Genomic DNA, 22180 nt, shown 5'->3' on the forward strand with positions numbered 1-22180 from the left:
GGGTGCCTAGGGCATATGCTCCCTGCTGTTCAAGCCAGCTGCCATCAGAAGTTTGCATTTATCAAATGCAGTCAAAATAAAATGTTAGCAAGTGAAATGCACATTGGATTCAATTAAGATAGAAGATAAATTATGTAATGATGAGAATATCCATGTGTTATAGCAGAGTTTATAGTATTTTGTCTTATATAACATACAGTAAAGTACACAAATCTTGTGTACAGCTCAATGAATTTATACATATGTACATAGTCTTACAATTAGTATCCAGATAAAGATATAGAACATTCCAGCATTCCAAAAGATTCCCTCATGCTATTTCTCAGTCAGTATCTCATCCTTCTAAGAATAACCATTATGCTGATTACAATTGTGGTGTCTGCTCTTGAATTTCATATTAATGGAATCAAATAGTATTTACTCTTTTGTGTCTGATTTGTTTTGCTCAACACTTACAATATCGAAGTCAGGTTATGGTATCAAGGTTATGTTGGCCTTATAAAATGAGGTGGAAACCACTCTCTCTTTTTCTGTTCTTCAATAACTTTTACGCAAGATCAGCATTACTTCTTCCCTGAAAGGTTTTAGAGGAATTCCTCAAAGAAGCCATCTGGGCAAGGGTGTGGGTGGGTGGATTGGAGTGTGTGTGTGTGTATGTGTGTGTGTGTGTGTGTGTGTGTGTGTGTGTGTGTGTGTGTGTGTGTATGAATGTGAACGTTTTAAATTATGGATTAATTTTCTTTCATAGCCATAGGATTATGCATGTTTTTCTGTGTGTATGTCAGTTTCATAAACAGTGTTTTTCAAGGGATATGTTCATTCCATCTAAATTGTTAAATTTATTGAAATAAAGCTGTGCATTCACAACCATTTAACACCTGTAGAATCTATTGTAATACATCTCTTTTCATTCCTGATACTGTTGTGTTTTCTCTTTGTACTTGATCAGTCTTAGTAGAGCTTTATCAATTTTGTTAATCTTTTTTTAAAAATCAACTTTTGATTTTGTTGATTTTCCACATCATACTTCTTTCTATTTTGCTAGTTTTTGTTCTGATTTTATTATTTCCTTCTATTTTGGAGGAGTTTAATTGATTTTGCTTATAACTTCCTAAAATTAAAGTTGAGATCATGATTTCAACCTTTCTTTATTTCTAATATAGGCATTTAAAGTTATAAATTTCCCACTATGTGCTATTTAAGTGCTTCAGGCACATTTACATATCATTTTCATTATCATTTAGGCAAACAATGTCCTAATTTCCTTTGGATATTGTTTAATTTCCAAATATTTTTATTTTTTCTATTTATCTTTCTGTTACTGATTTCTACTTTGACTGCACTTTGACCGTGCTGTGGTCAGAGAACGCATGTGATTTCAACACTTTGCAATTTATTTAAACTTGATTTATGGCCTGGCACATTGTTTATTTTTATAAATAATCTATGTACACTTAAAAAATGTATATTCTGCAGTTGATGGGTATAATTTTGTTTAAATATTCTATATCCTTATTGATTTTTGTCTGCCTGCATGTGTGCCTATGGATTGTGTGGGATGTGTGTGTATATTTATATACATATATATGTAAGTATTTCAAGTTTATAAATATATATTTCAAATTTTTACCCTCAAAGCTTGTCTGTTGAGAAAAGCATATACAGGTTGAGCATCCTAAATCCAAAAAATTCAAATCTAAAATGCTCCAAAATCCAAAACTTTTTGAGTGCTGACATGATGCTCAAAGGAAATACTCATTGGAGCATTTCAGATTCCCTAAAATCTAAAAAAAAATCTGAAATCTGAAATACTTCTGCTCCCAAGCATTTTGGATAAGCGATAATCAATCTGTTACTGGGTTTTAATATATTATCTCATCCAAAAATATTTGGTTCCTAATTACAAATATAGTCAATTTATACTGAATTTACATTACTGATACGGCTGAGTAAATGTATGATCATTCTATTTGTTTCCTATTTATCTCTTCTTTGTTATTTTAGTTTTTTCTGACCTTTAGAATTGATCAAAAAATTTTTATTATTATTCCACATTTTTGTTCTTCGTTCTTCATTAGGTTGCTAGTTATTTAGTCTTTTGTTATTGTTTGAGTAGCTTTCCTAGCAACTACAGTAAGCATCATTGCTTTATTATATTACATCTCAAACTAACAATTTTATAATTTATCAGCTCTCTCCTATCTGCTGTGCTATTATTGTCAAATATTTTTCTTCTACATATTTTAAATCCCACAAGACATGTTTTTTATTTATTTATTTTTATTAATTTATTTATTTATTTATTTATTTTTGAGACAGAGTCTCACTCTGTCTCCCAGGCTGGAGTGCAGTGGCGCGATCTCGGCTCACTGCAACCTCCACCTCCCAGGTTCAAGCGATTCTCCTGCCTCAGCCTCCTGAGTAGCTGGGATTACAGGCACGCACCACCGCGCCTGGCTAATTTTTGTATTTTTAGTAGAGACGGGGTTTCACCATGTTGTTCAGACTGTCTCAAACTCCTGATCTCATGATCCGCCCGCCTTGACCTCCCAAAGTGCTGGGATTACAAGCAAGAGCCACCGCGTCTGGGACATCATTATTTTTTAAAGTAAATTTTCACCATATATTTACCCTTTCTTTTCTTGATGCATATCTGAACTTCCATCACATGTCATCTTCCTGCTAATTGAAGAATTTATTTTGTTATTTATTTCACTGTAGAATTAGTAGATGACTCTTTTATTTGTTTGAAAGCTTCTTTTTACCCAAATAATTTTTGAAGGATACTTTTGATAGGTAGAGAATTGTAGGTTAGCAATTTTCTTTCAGAACATTCAAAATATACTTCTATTGTATTCTGGCTTCATCCAATTTTTCATTAATAAATCAGCTGTCAATCTTACTGGTGCACCTTTGAAGACAATATGCTTTTTATTTCTGACTGCATTTAAGCTTTCTCTGTCTTTGGCTTACAGTAATTCAACCATAACATGCCTAGGTGTGGCCCTTTGTATTTATCCCACTGAGGATTGTAGCGCTTCTTCAATTTGTGGTTTGATGCTTTCCACTGATTTTAGAAAACTTTCAGCCAATATTTCTTAAATATTATTTCTGTTGCACTCTCCTCTTCTGAGACTCCAAATATACATATATGTGAAATATATTTCACAATGTTTTCAATATATCTCATGTATCTCTTATTCTCTTTGCAGTATTTTTTCTCTCTGTGCTTCAATCTGGGTGTTTTCTACTAACTTTTCTTCTGGTTCAATAATCTTCTAGCCCTTTTTCTTTGGTGTTTAAACTGCTATTAAACCCATGTATTAAATTCTTAATTTCATTCCTATATTTTTCAGTTCCAGAATTTCCATTTGATCTTGTCAAAAGTAGATTTCATATCTTTGTTGAAAGTCTCCTTCTTTTCTTCTACTTTCTTGAACATAATCAGTTCTTGACTGATAAACTCCAGTATCTGAGTCACCTGTGGATATCTTTCTACTGTCATTTTTCTCTTCATTTTGGTCATTTGGTCTCAATTTTAGCATGCTTCTTAATTTTTTACTGGATGGCAGTCTGTTTAAAACCTGTAGAGGTTCTGGATGATTCCGATTATCTTCCTCCTAAGAGTGTAACGTATTCTTTTGGCAGGTGTAAGAGTACAGTCAGGCCACTTTAATCCTGTCAGAGGTCGGTTTTAAGTTGTGTCAGGGCTAGCTTATTTCAGCTTTCCCTTATGCTTAAAGTGTGGTCCTTCTGAGGCCTCCAATTAAAGCCTGGGGTATTTGTATTTGCTAGGGCCCCTCTACCTTGGCAGGCCTTGAATACCAACCTCTCACCAGCACTGTATATGGCTGCTGAAATATCTGCATTGCTCACTACATTCCCAACTGCTGCTTTTTACAAGGATTCTTGGAGTCTTGCTCTGATCATGTGTACCTTAGGAGTTGGCAAACACTCCAAGGGAAGATTACAAGCACGTTTTTCACTTTCTTCCTTGTGGTTTTCTTTCTCCTGGGATTTTGTGTTTCAGATCCCGAATACTTTAATAGGCCCTAACTCCAACCTCTAAGCCCTGTAGGACTGCTGCTTTCTGCTGGGACCCCATACTCTTGGATAGAGAATTGGCAAGTACCATCAGGGAAGATGCCAGAGTGACTATGTAGCTCAATTCCAAGTGCTTTCTTCCTCTCAGGAATGGTATTCCCTCAAATACTGTGTTAGTGGTTCTACAATGCCTGTAAACAGTTGTTTTAAATAAACTTTCATAACTTTTTCTTCTTTTGGCAGGAGGGTTGCTCCAGTATCAGCTATTCTTTCCTGGTCCAATATAGTCTTTTGAAAGAAGGCAGTTTCTTATCCGAGCAGAAGTTAAACTCAGTTCCTAATAAAACCAGGATGCTAGTCTATATGATCTCTCCAGCTTCATTCAGATCTATGATCCCACTCAAAACCAGTGGCTATTTGGATTTATGCAAGGGAGTGAACATGTGAAAATTTAACATGGGGAAATTGTAAGGATAACCCAAAAGGGTGAAGGAAAAAGATACTTTCTAGTCTAGATGTGCTTACTCTGCTTCTGTTTCCTGGGCAAGTGTTCTATCTATGAGTTAAAAGCCTAGGGTAACTTGAGTTATGTAACTATTATCATCTCCACTAACTAATAAGAAGAAGGCAAAGCATGCACAATGAGAATGTCTCCTACTCAAAGAAAAGCTGAAATACAGATTTAGCTTTCAAGGGTATCTGACTTTCTCAAGTTGTCCAGTAGTTGGTCATCTGGGTACACAGCTGGCTGCCTCCCTGCTACTGCTTCTTATGCCCTATTCACTACAATCTCAAGCCTGCTTAAATTCATGTTACTGCTTTCTCTCCTATCATCCAGCCAAAATGTTTACATTTTATGAGACCTGAAAGAACCCATCTTTCCTATGAAATCTTTACTGATCACTTTCTATTATCACCAATATCCCCTTACTATGAAATCCCTTAGCCCTTACAGCCTTTGCCATACACGTTAGTTGTTATATACTGTTCTATAATTGTTTTTCTGTTGTTTCAGGGGATTACTTTTTTCTCTCCAGCTAGACCGTGAGTTCCTTGGAAATAGATATTGGCATTTTAAAAATCAGCATCCTTGCAAATGTTAGTGTTCTACCTGCTGCAGAGCACTTTTATATTCATGATTTCATCTGCTCTTCACAACCAGCTTGTCACTTATTTGGGACAGTTTCATTTTATAAATGAGGAAACTAAGATACAAAGATATTAAGGAGCAGAATCACGATTCAAATCCATAATTCCTAACTAAATTCAGACCTTTTTTCTACCCCATTCCAGAGCATTAAGAGCACCAGCACATAGCAAGTTTTAGAAAATGGTCCTTTTTCAAGAAACTGAAAGGTGTAAAAATTTACAAAGCATCAGGCCAAACATAAACACATATATATCCTGAATATTTATCTCTTTTTCTACCCAACTGGGTCTATCATCATATATTCTTTTAAGTCATATTCAAATTAAACCACATTCCGACTTAAGCATTCCAAAGCTTTATGCTCACATATAATCACAGTGGAGACAGCAGCTTTTGGGATTTATAGAAAACAACGATTGGTAAGAAATCCACCCAGGACACCAGCCAAAGGCACAAACGCACAACTGAACTTCTAATTTAAGATGTCTCAAATCATCTCACCCTGTCCACCAAATTGCAATTCACTCAGAAAGGAAGTAAGTTTTGCCAATAATCATAGCTCAAGTGTCTCAGCCTGGGGATAAGTGAACTTCTCAGGCTTAATTGTTTCTGCAGGACTTCTGTAATACCTTGAAATGTTCAGAAGGTATTATAATTCATAGCCCCTCCAGGGCTTAGTATAGCCTGCTTGTCCACAGAGAGGAAGGAGTTTTCAGCTACGGTGGCAATGTACGAAAGCACCACTATTCTCATCCAGAGAGCAAATTCAAATAAGTGCTTATTATGGCTTTTTCTCCCCTAAAACGTGGTCCACATTTATATCTATCTTAAAAGTGTGAATGAGAGATTCTTCAGAAGCTATGCAAATTCCCCAGTCACTCTAAACTGTGGAAGGTACACAGTTGAAGAGTTAGGTTACAGGTGAATAGGTCATACCAATATAACCTTGAACAAAGTATTTAAACTTTCTTGGTTAATCAGATTCCACTGTGATTTTGTTTATAAAACACACAGATTTCACAGCATAAGAACTACATAATTCCTAGGATATTTTCAAACGTGAGAATTATAAAGCTCCTCTAGGGCAGGGACTGGGCCAGCTTAAAACTATCATGGGCAAAATGGAACTCCAAATTGAAACTGCTATTTCAGTTTATACATCAATTAAATGTGATTAATTTCTTAATTTTCAGTAATGCAAAGGCAATAGGAATAGCAATAATAAGTATTTAAGAGAAGCCAGTGTGGCATAGTGGAAAGAACAACAGTTATAGAGCATCTTGAGCAATTTTAAGTTACTTAACCTCTCTGTTTTTTGAATCTGTAAGATGGAGATCACACCACCCATCCCATGAAGATTCAATGAGATGAGGTTTATGAAGTACCTCAGTGCTAGTGCAGAATAGGCAGTTGGGAAATGTTAGCTCTCTCTCCAGCACTTTCATCCATCCTGTCCTCTCAGGGTCTTTGTCGCTTACATTAGAATATATTCAACAGGGCTGGGCGCAGTGGCTCACGCCTGTAATCCCAACACTTTGTGAGGCCGAGGCGGGTGGACCATGAGGTCAGGAGTTTGAGACCAGCCTGGCCAAGACAGTGAAACCCCATCTCTACTAAAAAATACAAAAATTAGCTGGGTGCGGTGGTGGGCGCCTATAATCCCAGCTACACGGGAGGCTGAGGTAGGACAATCGCTTGAACCCGGGAGGCGAAGTTTGCAGTGAGCCAAGATCGCGCCACTGCACTCTAGACTGGGCAACAGAGCAAGACTCTGTCTCAAAAAAAAAAAAAAGAATATATTCAACAGTTGGCAGCACTGTTTTTGCGTTGAGAATGGGTGAAGGGGAAGAGGAAAGAGAATAAGATCTCAGTGTTACAACTCCATTCATCTCAGTTCCTGAAGACAGTGAAGAAATCCAACCCCCAGAGAACAGAGTTGGAAATAATAAAAACACATCAAGTGGGAGTATGATAGCACTTCATATCAAAAAGTACAAGCAATCAATAACATGTCCCTTCTAGATCAATCACGAGGTTTCTGAGAAAGAAGACAGTCCTTTTCCAGAAACTCCATGAGTGGGAATATGTCTGGTTTTGCTCACCACTGAACTCCTAGCACCTAGCACAGCACCTGTTAAAGGGCAGGCAGTTAAACATTGTTGAAAGAACAAATCCATCTGACAACAGTCCCTCACAGGCACAAGGTAGGACAGGCACCACTGGCATCCCACAAAACTGTTCCAAATCATCAAGGTGTCAATCCATGAGGCTTAAGGGGAAAACAATCATTTAATAATGGCATCACATCTTGTATACCAAATTTTAAAAAGTGAAAGATTAGGGGAATGGATCTGAGGGAGAAGGAGGAAAATCTGTTCCTGGTTGGAACAGCAAGGCAGAAACAGGATTAAGAATGTCCTTTGTGTTACGCTTATATAGACTACGAGAGAGAAAAACAACTTTTAAAACTGTGCCATGTAAGTTTGCTGCCTCAAAGTGGTCAGGAGGTCTGTCCAACAGCAGAAAGATTATATAAAAACCCTACCTAGCCCAAGAGTATCTGCATCCAATGATGGTTGGCTCTAATGAACCAGTCAACTTTGGACTGCCCTTTTAATCAGAACTTCCTGAATGTGACGTAGGTCAATAGGCTTAATTTTGGTATATTAAAGGATTTTTCTAATGGAACCCACAAAACAAAACCAGCCAGATATGCTTCTGTCCCAATTTCCAACTGCTAATGCCATCCAAACATCTGGCAATGACATGTAACTATGGATTGGTGCTTGCTTAAATACTGCTCCATTTCCCTTCTCCCCACCCACTGGTCAGTCGTAACATAAAGGATCCCCTTCTGCTTAGGATGGAGAAAGCCAAACGAGAACATGGAATCTACCAAAATAACGAGGAAAAGCCTACAAACATCATAACCTACAAGAATCATAACTTTCCTTAAGCCCATAAGAGAGCTGTGTTCATAAGGTAGTCAAGGGAACTAAATTTCAAAAGATGGCAAGCCTCTCCAAGGAGAGGTGGGACACACAAATTATTTCAGCTTCGGAAGAGCACAGGAGGAGGAGGTGGACTTCATAAAAGCAGCCACAGAAAACAGCTACAATTTTAACAAATTCTCAAAACTGAGCAAGGGCCATCAGGACAGTTTAGAAGCTCTAGACACAAGGGGATCCACATTCACTCGCAAGTTCTCTTCTGGATGTTTCTGAGGAAGATTTGGATAAAACTCTGCCCACTTATTGTAGTTTTTGTCATCCAAAACAAAAGCCTCAAGGGTTAGGGGACAGAAGGAAACCTTACCATGCCCAGGTTCCACACTTCCAGAAGTAGGAATCCTTCCAGCCCCCAGTACACCACCACTGCCAGAAAGGGCGAAGCAAAAGCCCTCTGCTCCCAAAGGAGAGCAAAAAACTCCCCCAACTCCACCAGAAGCCATGCAAAAAGTGTACTGCTGTGGGAGGAACAGGATACCCTCCCACCACTAATCGCGGCAAAGGTATACTGCCTCAGCCGGAGGTGTAGAAGCAAAAGCCATCTGCCCCAGAAAGACAAGCAGGAGCACTGGTTCAGGTCAGGATCCTGCACTGACACAAGGCAGAGGTCCACTACCACTCAGGGAAGGGCAAGAAACTCTCCAGTCCAAGATCCTCCAAGAGGAAGGGCAGGTTAAGCTGCCACCAGAAGAAACAACAGGAACGCTGAGAAAGGTTCACCCCCAAGGCCCCAGCAAAAGGGCCCAAGACTGAGGCTGAATTAGGGGAAGGGAAAATCCCACTGCCTCCACCATGAGCCTAGCACCAAGTACAAGCAATAGCAGTCTACACCAACGGAGGAACAGGAGTGAGAAGAAAGGTGGCAGGTTGGGTTTACTGAGGGCAGAGGGCCAGGCAGGAACTCTGAGAAGCACTCCAGGAAGCTGGGCCCCACACTAAGTGTAAGGTAGCAGCTGCCACGCCCTGGGAGCACTTGAAGTCTGTGGCACACTGATGGTCACTCCAGCCATGAATCAGCTCAAACCCATCCCCAATTACTGAGTAGATTGAGTCAGCCTCCCACACTAAGGGTCTGACAGAAGAAAAGGTGTGCTCATTTCTATGATATTTAAGTTGGTCTCTTCTGTTTTTCTATACAGAACGCCCATCTTTCAATCAAAGTTTTCCAGAAACAAAAAATAAGAGAAAACAGCCCACTGACATAAAATAAAGCTGTCAACAGAACCTAACTCAAAGATGACCAAGATGATGGAACTATTAGACAAGGACTTTAACTATAATTAATATATTAAAGGATCTAGTGAAAAAGGTGGACAACTCACAGGAACATATGGGAATTTTTGGTAGAAAGATAGATAATATAAAAAACAGTCAAATAAAAATGCTAGAAGTGAAAAAACAATATTATAGATGAAGAATTCCTTTGACAGGCTTAGCACACTAGACAGAGCCAAGAAAAGAAAGAGAGAGCTTGAAGACAGAACAGTAGAAATTATCCAAACTGAAACACAAAAAGAAAAAAGAGTGGGAGGGAAAAATCCAAAATAGAGTACTCTAGAACTATAAGATGATATCAAACACTCTAATATATGTGTAACTATAGTATCAGAAGAGGAGAGAAGGGGAAGTGGAGAACAAGGCAGCAGATGTATTTAAAGGAAAAAGAGCTAAGAATTTTCTAAAATTAATGAGAAAACAGCAAAACACAGACCTCAAAACCTCAGAGAACCAAGACAGATTAAATAAAGCATTCACTTGCTCCCTCAAGAAGTTTAAGAAACAGCTGCACTGTTAAAAAGGCAAATCTTCTCCCTCTTAGCATTGAGGAGATTCAAGAGATCCGAGCTATAGGAAACTTTCTCTTAACACACTAACATTGACAGAACCATTCATTTCAGGTGAACAGCTGGAAAATATTTCCATGCATCACGGATTTATTTTTCAAAGCTGTGTCTGAAGACTGAAAACTTCCAAAGAGATTCTAAGCCTTTCCAAATACATGTGCCAAAGGCTAATTATTCCTTTTCATTTGTTTGCTTTAACAAAATAGTAGCAACGAGCATTCCCAACTTTCCAAAGCCCTGTGTCCAACAGGCTCTTTGGTGCTCACTGGTCCTTCTGACAGCACAAGAGCAGGGAGTCTGGCGTCCTTCCTGGACAACCTCATAACAGTCTGAAGGTCCCAGAGATAGGCTCTAATAATCTTCATCTGACAGCTCAAAAAGCCCAATAATAAGGCCAAATTATAACCCAAGCATCCTTGTTTTTAGTTTAGAATTACTGTAAGCAAGATTTTTTGGTTTATTCTTTTACATACTCCATTTTCACAAATATAAGAGTTACCTGACAACTAACTTAAAATTAGAGGGAAAAAAATATCAGCAAAACCCTTTAAAGGCACTTCTTGTGGACTGGAGGTTTTTGTAGACATTTACTATGCCCATGTTACCAGTTTCTCCAGAAGAGCAGAGGAAGTTCACAAATATCTGATATCCCTTTAACTTGGGGATCCAACAAACAGCAATTAATAGAACTTACTTTCTTTAACATAAAAAGGGATTTTGAAGCAAAAAGGTTAATATACCTGGGATTTATCTGCATACTAATCATTTTCTTTACTTAAAATATTTATTTTGTTAATTTAGTTGTATGTAAAACACCTTGCCGCATAAAACATGAGACTGCTTTTTTTAACTTCCTTATTCATGAAGCTGTTTTATTTGCCTTCTCCACATGCAACTCCTGCAAACATGTTTTTATTAATCCAGTACATTTTCCCAGCCCCACCATCTTCACCTATCAGTTACATAAAGACAGTAATTTAGGAACCCACCCATATGGCACTTGCTGAAAGTTCATAGAAAGCCACACACAATGGTTCACCTAACAGCAGCAGAATTCATTTTATAAGTTTTTGGTAGGTTTCAGTATTTTTCTGTTTCTTTGCCATGCAAAGTGGTAACTGCTTTTTTTTGTTTGTTTGTTTGTTTGTTTGTTTTAAGATGGAGTCTCACCCTGTCTCCCAGGCTGGAGGGCAGTGGTGCGATCTCGGCTCACCGCAACCTCAGCCTACTGGGTTCAAGCGATTCTCCTACCTCAGCCTCCTGAGTAGCTGGGAGTACAGATGTCTGCCCTCATGCCTGGCTAATTTTTGTATTTTTAGTAGAGATGGGGTTTTGCCATGTTGGTCAGGCTGATCTTGAACACCTGACCTCAGGTGACCTGCCTGCCTCGGCCTCCCAAAGTGCTGGGATTACAGGCATGAGCCACTGAGCCCAGCTGGTAATTGCTTTTTTAACTTTTTATTTTGAAATACTTTTAGACTTAGTGAACAGTTGCAATAGTAGCCAGAGAGTTCTCAAATATCTAGAATGCCCCTCATCCAGCTTCTCCTAATGTTAACATCTTACACCACCATGGTACAATTATCAAAACCAAGAGGTTAACATTGGTACAATTCTATTAACCAAACAACATACTTTTTTCTTCTCCAGATTTCCAGTTTTCTCCTAAAGTCCTTTTTCTGTTCCAGGATCTAATCCAGGACACCACAGTGCATTTACTCGTCATGTCAGCTCAGTCTCCTCTAATCAGGGACAGTTTCTCAGTCTTTCCTTGTCTTTTATGACATTGACATAGTTGACAGTATTGGTCAGGACTTTCATATAAAATGTCCCTCAATTTGGGTTTATCTGATGTTGTCTAGTTATTAGATTGAATACTACAGAGATGATGTACCCTTCCCTTCACACTCTATCAGGCGACATATGCTACCAATATGACTTATTAAAAGTAACGTTAACCTTGCTCACATAGTTAAGGTGAGGTCTGCCAGGTTTCCCCACTCCTAAATTACTACTGTTCCCATCCCAAGTCTATGCTGCCTAGAAGCAAGTCACTATGTTCAGTCCGTACTGAAAGGGAGAGTAATGAAGCTTCACCTCCCGGAGGAAGAAATATCAAAGAATTTAGCACACTATTTTTAATGTACTTTGAAAGGATTAAAAACTATAAAATTGTATTCACTGAATATTATATATATATATTTTTAAGAGCCAGGGTCTTGCTCCATTGCCCAGACTGGAGTATAATAGCTATTCACAGGCACGATCATTGCACACTACAGCTTCAAACTCCCAGGCTCAGGTGAACCTCCTGTCTTGGCCTCCTGAGCAGCTGTGGCTAGAGATGCATGTCATTGATCCTGGCTTACAATTTTTTAACATACATAAAGTATGGCATTCTGTCAAAATCTTTAAACTTATGGGGATTTGTGGCTGGAGAAAAATATTTAAATGTTTTCTTTCCTCAGTAGTAAGTTCACAGCAATAAAAAATCTGACATTTGCCTTAAATGTTAAGTTGAAGCCTGATAACATATCTCACCTATTTAAGAGCAAAGTATATAGCCACTTTTTATATTTAAAATCTTAGAGATGAAATCTACTGAGACTTCTGATGTTTCCAAAATTCCAACTGCTTCTAGTCCTACACTTTAATTTTATTCTGATGTATATGCCAAATTATCATACAAAAATAAAGTAAGCATCCAACTTAATGTGGAAAATGAAACAAATCCAAGAAAATCAGTAGAAGTAATTAATGAGTAAGAAAACAGAAAAAGGAAACAAATGTGAAAATAAATCCAAGAGCTTTCCATAGATTGGCTAAGAAGGAAACCCTAAAGAATCAGCTAAAAACCTATCAGAACTAATAAGCAAGTTCAGTAAATTAGCCAGCTACAAAATAATTTGTTAAGTAAATAACTAAAACAAATACCCAGACCCTTATATTCCAGCAATACTCCATGAGAGTTTACACACACACAATCAGTAGCAGAGCTCTTCCCATTACCCCAGCTTCTCACAGTCCAGATTATTCTTCGTCCAAAATCCATTACCTCCTTGATCTTTACTCCAAGACATTCAATATCCTTCAAAATCTGTTGCACTCAACATATCTAAATTTCTCGCCCACTATTTTCACCATGCTTCTGCTAGTCTAAGCAAGTCACTTTCTCCACTGGCCCACAAACACATGATCATTACTCTGTTCATGGTATTCCCTTTTTCTGGAATGCCATCTTCATGCTCTTCTATCTACTAAAATCCTGTCTAGGGGTTTCTGGTTTCCAGTCTGGCACTTAATAAACTTAGAAGTCACCATTCTGTCCTAACACAAGTAAAAGGCTGAAATGAAAAAACCAATACCTTTTCTCCAATCTATCAAGCAAACGAGGTCACATCGCAAACAGCTGCCTTGGAAACTGAAGAGATGGGCAGGTGAATAGAGAGAATCACAACTTACTGGAGCACAAACCTCTCCAGGGACCAGTGCCAGGGTAGGAAAACCATAACTGTAATTGACAAATTGCTGGAGGCTCAGTGTGGACAAGTCTGAGAGTTTAAAAACTCCAGGGAAACCCAGTCAGGGAGGGAGATGGGGGCATCCCCACACTTCCAGAGTTTTACCTCCATAATTTGTTCAACCAGGTTCTCACAGAGAATACTAGAGAACAACCCCTTGATGCTTCTAGAAAGGGGAAGGGAAAGTAACCATTCTGAAATACACCAGAGCATTTTGTTCTTAACAAGATTTGCCCTCAGGAGAAACTATTTTACAACAGCCTAACCTGTTAGGGTTTTATCAGAGCCTATCCTATCTGCGGGAAAGGAAATAACCAACTCCAGCTGGCTCTAACCTTCCACATAAAAGTGAGGAAATACCCAACTCTAGTCCCCTGTAGCCATCCTGTCCCACCTAAGCAAGGTTGGGGAAAAACTGAGAAGCATTTGTGAAGTTCACAGTCCAGTCCTTCCCCCACACAATACCACCATACCATTAAAGGCCTAGTTCCCAGAGTTCCTTTCACCCAGTACTTCAACAAAAAATTACAAGGCATATTGAAAAGCAAAAACACAGTTTGAAGAGACTGAGTAAGCATCAAAACCAGAATGAGACATGGCAGAGATGCTGAAATTACCAGACCGGAAATTTAAAACAATTATGATTAATATGCTAAAGGTTCTAATGGAAAAAGCAGACAACATGCAAGAACAGATGAATAATGTAAACAGAGAGATGAAAATTCTAAGAAAGAATAAAAAAGAAATGATAGAGATCAAACACGCTGTAATGAAAATGAAGATGGGCTCATTATTAAACTGGATACAACTGAGGAAATAATCTCTGAACTTGAGGATATTTTAACAGTAACTTCCAAACCTGAAAAGCACAGAAAAAAAAGACCGAAGAAAACAAAACAGGATCTCCAACTGTTGAACACCTACAAAAGGTATAAATGCATGTAATGAAAATACCAGAGGAGAAGAAACAGAGAAAGGAACAGAAGCAATATCTGAAGCAATAATGACTGAGGATTTTACCAAATTAATATCAAGATACCAAACTACAGATCCAGGAAGCTCAGAGAACAATAAACAGAATAAATGAAAAAAAAAAAAAAGAGGAAAAAACCCTAAAAACGTTAAAAAAAGAAAACCCAAAAAACCCAAAAACCACACCTATCATATCATATTCAAACTTCAGAAAATCAAACATAAAGAAAAAAAAATCTCTATAGATGCCAGGGGTAGGGGAAAACACCTTACCTACAGAGGAGCAAGGATAAGAATTTCATCTGACTTCTCCTAAAAACCATGCAATAGAAGAAAGTGGAGTGAAATATTTAAAGTGTTGAGAGAAAAAACCACACACTTAAGAATTCTGTGCCCTGCAAAATTATCCCCCAAAGTGAAGGAGAAATAAAGATTTTCTCAGAAAAAAAATTGAGGAAATTTGTCAGGAGCCTTGCCTTGCAAGAAATGTTAAATGTTCTTCAGAGAGAAGGAAAATGATATAGGTCAGGAATTCAGATCTACATAAGGAAAGAAAGAGCATTAGAGAAAAAGCAAAGGTCAAATAAAATTATTTTTATTAAAAATTAAATTATTAATTTAAATATCAAAAATTAATTTATTAAAATTAATTTAATTAAAAATTAAAGAATTTTAAATTCTTATTATTTTGGAAGGAATCTTTCTTTGAGCAGTAGGTCTCGATAGTGGGCTTAAAATATTCATAAACCGTGCTATAAACTGATACGCTGTCATCCAGGCTTTGCCATCCCATTTACAGAACAAATAACAGTTTGTTCCAGATGATCACAGCAACAATGTATCGGGTTAATGGCTAATGTGCTCTGGGGTCCTAAATAAACTTGAAAGGTAGTCTAGGCCACAAGGATGGCAATTCCTGGGCAAGTCTGGGCTCAGAGCCAGCAGACTTGGGGTGCATGTGGCCTACATATATACACCAGCTGCTGGTACAGTAAAGTGGGTGCTTGTGTCACTGCTCCCCCAACCTCAGGTAGTGCAGCTCACAGCTCCAGGAAAGACTTTTTCCTTCCACTCAAGGAGAGGAGAGGGAACAATCAAGAGGACTTCATCTTGCAACTTGGATACTAGCTCAACCACAGCAGAACAGGGCAGCAGGCAGAGTCCTGAAACCCTCATTCCAGGCCCTAGTTCTAGACACACACTGGGCCAGAAGGAAACTTGCTTCCTTGAAAAGAAGGGCCCAGTGCTGGTAGGATTCAGTCTGTTGCCTTAAGAGCACTGGGCCCTGAATAAACATCAGTGGTACATAGGCAGTTCTCACTGTGGGCCCTGGGTAAGACTTATGGCTGTGCTGGCTTCAGGTATGACCCAGCACATTCACAGCTGTGGTGGCCACTGGGAGAGACTCCTCCTGCTCAGGGAAAGGAGAGAGAAAAGGGGGCTTTGTTTTGCAGTTTGGGGACCAGCTTGGCCATAGCAGGGTAGAGTACCAAGTGGACTTTGGGGTCCCTGATCCCAGGCCCTGGTTCCTGGATGGCATTTCTGGACTCACCCTAGGCCAGAGGGGAGACTGCTGCCCTGAAGGGAGAGACCCAGGCCTGAGAGCATTCACCACAAGCCAACTGAAGAGCCCTTTGGGCCTTGACTGAACATCAGCCAGCGGCCAGGCTGTACTTGCCATGGGCCAGGGGCAGTGGTGGCCATGAAGAGAGACTTCTTCTACATGTGGAAAGGAGAGGGAAAAGTGGGAAGGACTTGCAGCTTGGATGCCGGCTTAGCCACAGTAGAATAGAGAACCAAGTAGATTCCCAAGGTTCCCAACTCCAAGCCCTGGCTCCCGGATGGCATTTCTGGTCGTGACTTGGGCCAGGGGTGAGGCCTGCTGTCCTGCAGAGGACATAAGCCAGAATGGATTTGCCACCTGCTGACTGAAGAGTCCTTGGAGCCTGAGTGAACATCAGAAGCAGCCAGGCAATGGTCACTGGAGGCCCTGGGAAAGATCCAGTGCTGTGCTCACTTTGGATCTGATCCAGCACAGTCCAAGCAGCAGTGACCACAGGAGTGCCTGTGTCACCCCTCCCCCCAGCTCTAGGCAGCTCATCACAGAGACAGAGACTCCGTTTGTTAGGGAGAAAGTAAGAAAAGAGAACAAGAGACTTTGCCTAGTACCCAGAGAATTCTTCCGGATCTTATCCGTGACCACCAAGGCTGTACCTTCATAAGTCCATAAGACTCACAGTACTGGGCTTGGAGTGCTGCCCCCAATGCAGATACAGCTGCAGTGACCAAGATTTAGATCACAACACTCAATTTCCTTTGAATACTTAGAAAGCCTTCCTAAGAAGGATGGGTACAAACAAGCCCAGACTGCAGAGACTACAATAAATACCTAACTCTTCAATGCCTAGACATTGACAAACATTCACAAGCATCAAGAACATTCAGGAAAACATGACCTAGCCAAATGAACGAAATAAGTCATCAGTGACCAATCCTGGAGTGACAGAGATATGTGACCTTTCAGACAGAGAATTCAAATTAGCTCTTTTGAGGAAGCTCGAGGAAATTCAAGACAACACAGAGAAGGAATTCAGAATTCTAACAGATAAATTTAACAAAGGAGATTGAAATAATTTTTTAAAATCAAGCAGAAATTCTGGAGCTAAAAACTTCAGTTGACAAACTGAAGAATACATCAATCTCTCAACAGCAGAATTTATCAAGCAAAAGAAAGAATTAGTGAGCTTGAAAACATAGAGACAGAGGAGACAAAAGAAAACAGAATAAGAATGAAGCATGCCTACAAGATCTATAAAGTAGCTTCAAAAGGGCAAATCTAAGAGTTACTGGCCTTAAAGAAGAGGTGGAAAGAGAGATCGAGGTAGAAAGTTTATTCAAAGGGATAATAATAGAGAACTTTCCAAACCTACAGCAAGATATCAATATTCAAGTATTAGAAAGTTATAGAACACCAAGCAGATTGAACCCCAAAGAAGACTATCTCAAGTCATTTAATAATCATACTTCCAAAGGTCAAGAAAAAAGGAAGGATCCTAAAAGCAGCAAGAGAAAAGAAACAAATCACATATAAAGGAGCTCAACTTTTGGCAGCAGACTTTTCAGTGGAAACCTTACAGGCCAGAAGAAAGTGACATGACATATTTGAAGTGCTGAAGGAAAAAAGCTTTTAGAGTATATCTGGCAAAAATGTTCTTCAAACATAAAGGAGGAATACTTTCCCGAACAAACAAAGGCTGAGGGATTTCATCAACACTAGACATGTCTTATAAGAAATACTAAAGAGTTATTCAATCCAAAAGAAAAGGATGTTAACAAGCAATAAGAAATCATCTTAAGGTACAAAACTCACCGGTAATAGCAAGTCCACAGACACACACAGAATATTATAACACTGTAATTATGGTGTGTAAACTATTCATATCTTGGGTAGAAAAATTAAAAGATGAACCTAACAAAAATAGCTACAACAACTTTTCAAGACATAGGCAGTATCACAAAATATAAATAAAAACAAAATGTTAAAAGGTGGGGAGGAGTGAAGTTAAAGTGTTAAGTTTTCATTAGTTTTCTCTTTGCCTGTTAGCTTGTTTTTGCAATCAGTGTTGTCATCAGTTTAAAATAATGGATTATAAAATGTTATTTGTAAGCCTCGTGGTAACCTTAAATTAAAAAAAAAATCCTGCAACAGATACACACAAAAAAATAGAAAGCAAGAAATTAAATCATACTACCAGAGAAAATCACCTTCACAAAAAGGAAGACAGGACAGAAGCAAGGAAAAATAAGATCACAAAACAACCAGGGAACAAATAACAAAATGGCAGGAATAAGTCCTTAACTTATCAATAATAACACGGAATGAAGAAGAAGGAAACTAGGTACCTATCTCTCACCATGTACAAAAATCAAATCAAAATGGATTAAAGACTTAGACTAAGATCTCAAACCATGAAGCTATTCAAAGAAAACACTAGGGAAACTGTCCAAGACATTGGTCTAGGCAAAGATTTCTTGAGTGATACCCCCAAAGCACAGGCAATCAAATGGGCAAATGGGATCACAGAGTTAAAAAGCTTCTGCACAGCCAAGGGAACAATCAACAAAGTGAAGAGACAACCAAAAGAATAGGAGAAAATATCTGCAAACAATCCACCTGACAAGGGATTAATAACCGGAATATATAAGGAGCTCAAACAACTCAATAGCAAAAAAAAAAAATCTGATTTAAAAATGGGTAAAATTAAGTCATGTTGTTACACGACCTGAAAAGGTGCTCAACATTATTGATCATTAGAGAAATGCAAATCAAAACTATAATAAGATATCATCTCCTCCTAGTTAAAATGGCTTTTAACCAAAAGGCAGGCAATAATGAATGCTGGTGAGGATGTAGAGAAAATGGAACCCTCATACAGTGCTGGTGGGAATGTAAACAGGTACAGCATCTATGGAGAACAGTATGGAGGTTCCTCAAAAAACTAAAAATAGAACTAAACTATGATCCAGGAATCCCAATGCTAGGTATATATCAAAAGAAAAGAAATCAGTATATCAAAGAGGTATCTATACTCCCATGTTTATAACAGCACTATTCACAACAGCCAAGATTTGGAAGCAACCTAAGTGTCCATCAACAAATGAATGAATAAAGAAAATGTGGTACTTATACACAATGGAGAACTATTCAATCATTAAAAAGAATGAGATCCTGCCATTTGCAACATGGGTGGAAATGCAGGTCATTCGTTAAGTGAAATAAGCCAGGTGCAGAAAGACAACCTTGGCATGTTCTCACTCATTTGTAGGAGCTAAAAATTAAAACAACTGAACTCAAAGAGATAGAGGGTAGAATGATGATCACCAGAGGCTGGGAAGGATGGGGAGTGGTAAGTAGGGACGGTTAATGGGCACAAAAATATAGTTAGATAGAGTAAGTAAGATATAGTATTTGATAGTGCAACAGAGTGACTATAGTCAACAATAATTTATTGTACATCTCAAAATGACTAAAAGACTATAATTGGAATGTCTGTAACACAAAGAAATGATAAATGCTTGAGGGGATAGATACCCAGTTTTCCCTAATGTGATAATTACACATTGTATGCCTGTATCAAAATTATCTCAGGTACCCTATAAATATATATACCTACTATGTACCCATAAAATTTTTTAATTAAAAAAAACAGAAAACTATAGACCGATATCTCTCATGAAAATAGAAGCAAAAAATTCTCAAAAAAAAAAAAAAAAAAAAAAAAAAGCCCAGTACTCAAATCCAACATTGTGTAAAAAGAATTAAACACCATGATCAAGTGAGATTTATCCCAGGTATGCAAGGCTGGTTCAGCATTCACAGATCAATTAATGTAATCCACCACATCAACAAACTAAAGAGAAAAAAATCCAAGAGCACACCAATAGATGCAGAAAAAGCATTTGACAAAATCCAATACTTATTCATGATAAAAACTCTCAGCAAACTAGGAATAAAAGGAAATTTCCTCTACTTGATAAAGAATATCTACAAAAAAACCTACTGCTTATATCATAATGATGAAAAATTCAAAGCTTTTCCACTCAGACCAGCAACAAGGCAAAGATGTCCCCTCTCACACTCCTTTTCAACACCATACTGAAAGTCCTAGCTACTGCAGTAAGTCAAGAAAAAAAAAAAAAAACAAGGGAAAAAAGAAATAAAACTGTCTTTGTTCACAGATAACATGATTGTCTATATAGGGAATCCAACAAAATCAACAACAACAAAAAAGATGGAACTAATAAGCAGTTACAGCAAGATGGCAGGATGTAAGTTTAATATACAAAAACCAATCCCTTTCATATACACTAGCAATGAATAAGTGGAATTTGAAATTTAAAACCCATCACCATTTACATTAGCACTGAAAACAATGAAATAAGTATAAATCTAACAAAACATGTATAAGATCTGTATGAGTAAAAGTATAAAACTCTGATGAAAGATATCAAAGAACTAAATAAATGGAGAGATATTCTATATTCCTAGCTGGGAGGACTGAATATTGTCAAGATGTCAGTTCTTCCCAACTTGAATTATAGATTCAACAAAATTTCAGTAAAAATCCCAGCAAGTTATTTTGTGGCTATCAACAAACTGATTCTAAATTTGTATAGAGAATTAAACACCAGAATAGGCAACTCAATACTGAAGAACAAAGTCAGAAGACTGAGACTACCAGACTCCAAAACTGAAAATAAAGCTACAGTCATCAAGACAATGTGATATTGGTGAAAGAATAGACAAATAGATCAACAGAACAGAATAGAGAGCCCAGACACAGACCTACATAAATATACCCGAATGATCTTTGACAAAGGAGCAAAAACAATACATATGAAGAAAAGATAGTCTTTCCACAAATGGTGCTGAAACAACTGGACATCTACATGCAAAAAAATCTAGACAGATTTTACACCCTTCAAAAAAAATTAACTCACAATGGATCACTGACCTAAATATAAAACGTAAAATTATAAACTTCAGCAGGGTACAGTGGCTCATGCCTGTAATCTCAGCACTTTGGGAAGCCGAGGCTGGCAGATCACCTGAGGTCAGGAGTTCATGACCAGCCTGGCCAACATGATGAAAACCCGTTTCTACTAAAAATACAAAGATTAGCCGGGTGTGGTGGTGTGCACCTGTAGTTCCAGCTACTTGGGAAGCTGAGGCATGAGAACTGCTTGAACCCAGGAGGGGGAGGCTGAAGTGAGCCGAGAACACACCACTGCACTCCAGCCTGGGTGACAGAACAAGACTGTCTCAAAAACAAAAACAACAACAATAAAAACCCTATAAAACTCCTAGATGATAACTTAGGAGAAAACCTAGATGGCTTTGGGTATAGCAATGACTTTTTAGGTATAATACCAAAGATATAACCCATGAAATAAATAATAGATAAGCTGGACTTCATTAATATTAAACACTCCTGATGTGCAACAAATAATGTCAAGAGAATGAGAAAATAAGCTGCAGGCTGGGAGAAAACATTTGCAAAAGACACATCTAATAAAGGACTGTTATCCAAAATAAACAAAATACTCATAAAACTCTACAATGAGAAAGTGAAGAACCAGATTAAAAAATGGCAAAAGACGTGAATAGACACCTTACCAAAGAACATATATAGATGGCAAGTAAGCATATGAAAAGATGTTCAATATCACATATCATTAAGGAATTATAAACTGAAACCACAATAAGATACAAATATAGATCTATTAGAATGGCCAAAATCCAAAGCACTGAGAACACCAAATGTTGGTGAAGATGTAGGGCAACAGGAACTCTCATTCATTCCGGGTGGGAAAGCAAAGTGGTACAGCCACTTTGGAAGATAATTTGGCAGGTTCCTACAAAACTAAACATATTCTTACCATGCAAGCCAGCAATTGTGCTCCCTGAAGATTACCCAAATGCACTGAAAACTTAACATCTACTCGAAAACCTGCACACAGATGTTTACAGCAGCTTTATTCATATACAAAACGTAGAAGGAATCAAGATGCCCTTCAGTAGGTGAATAGATAAACCGTGGTACATCCAGACAATGGAATATTATTTAGCACTGAAAAGAA

At 38.1% G+C, this 22180-nt stretch overlaps 1 protein-coding gene across 4 annotated transcripts in view; it reads right to left on the reverse strand.

The window, feature by feature from the left end:
• EXT2 (exostosin glycosyltransferase 2) overlaps positions 1–22180 on the reverse strand; it is a 163443-nt gene that overhangs the window by 73470 nt on the left and 67793 nt on the right. The window lies entirely within an intron of this gene.

The sequence above is a fragment of the Symphalangus syndactylus genome, chromosome 6 (genome assembly GCF_028878055.3).
Source record: "Symphalangus syndactylus isolate Jambi chromosome 6, NHGRI_mSymSyn1-v2.1_pri, whole genome shotgun sequence".
NCBI classification, from domain to species: Eukaryota; Metazoa; Chordata; class Mammalia; order Primates; family Hylobatidae; genus Symphalangus; species Symphalangus syndactylus.